The sequence below is a fragment of the Martes martes genome, assembly GCF_963455335.1.
Source record: "Martes martes genome assembly, chromosome: 12".
NCBI lineage: Eukaryota > Metazoa > Chordata > Mammalia > Carnivora > Mustelidae > Martes > Martes martes.
Window position 1 is genome coordinate 18,685,185 of NC_137900.1, and position 919 is coordinate 18,686,103.

The window sequence follows — 919 nt, forward strand, 5'->3', positions numbered from 1 at the left end:
TATTTATTAATGTATGTGTGTATGTTAAGAAACCTTTACACCCAGTGTGGGGCTTGAACTTACAACCTGGAGAGATCAAGAGTCATGTATTCTACTGACTGAGCTAGCCAGGCACCCCACTTTACCTGCTTTTAAGCAGGTTGTTCTGTTAAAAACTTTGTGATGGAAAAACTTGAGTCTGAAAGTAGCATCTGATAAGGGTAATTTAGTTCCACCAAAGGTGTAAGTCTTGAGTCCTGTGCATCCATTTTTTTTAACGACTCGGTATACCATGGTGGCTTTCCATTGGCTCTTGGAATGGACATTATCGAGAAACCACCTTCCAGCCCAGCTCATGGTTTAAAGGTCTATGAACTCTGTCCCACATAGGCCAAGAAACATGCCCATAGGACACTTCTGAGCTATCTCTCTATTTTGTTGGATTATGTAACAAGGACTGTGTTGATCTCTTATTCTAGCTCAGCATCAATTAATTGGGTTATTTGCATTCCCCTGGTCAGTGCTACACTTCCCTTGTCTTCGTTCTCATCTGTAAAAAGAAGGATTGAAGTAACTCCCCCACTTGTCCCAGAGATGTTTAAGAGCTTCAAACAAGGAGTCAAGGCAGGATATGAATAATAACTACAATAAATGTTTATATAGCAAAGCCAGCCAGCCCATGGAATCCTCCTCAGTGTTTACCTGAAACGGTGCTCAGAGTCGACCTCACTTTTCTCATCCTTTCCTGCTGGTTGCAAGCCCCTGTGCTTTGTACCAACCCCAAGTCTCAAACTTCCATTCCCATCTCCAGGGTCTTCTCTGATGTCTGCCCTCGGCGGATTATTTCTGCAGCCTGGTCTCCTGCAGCCCCCCTCCCTTGCACAGCTAGTGGGCCTGGAGTTCCTGCCTCATTTGTGCCTCCATTGGAACGGTGTTCTTT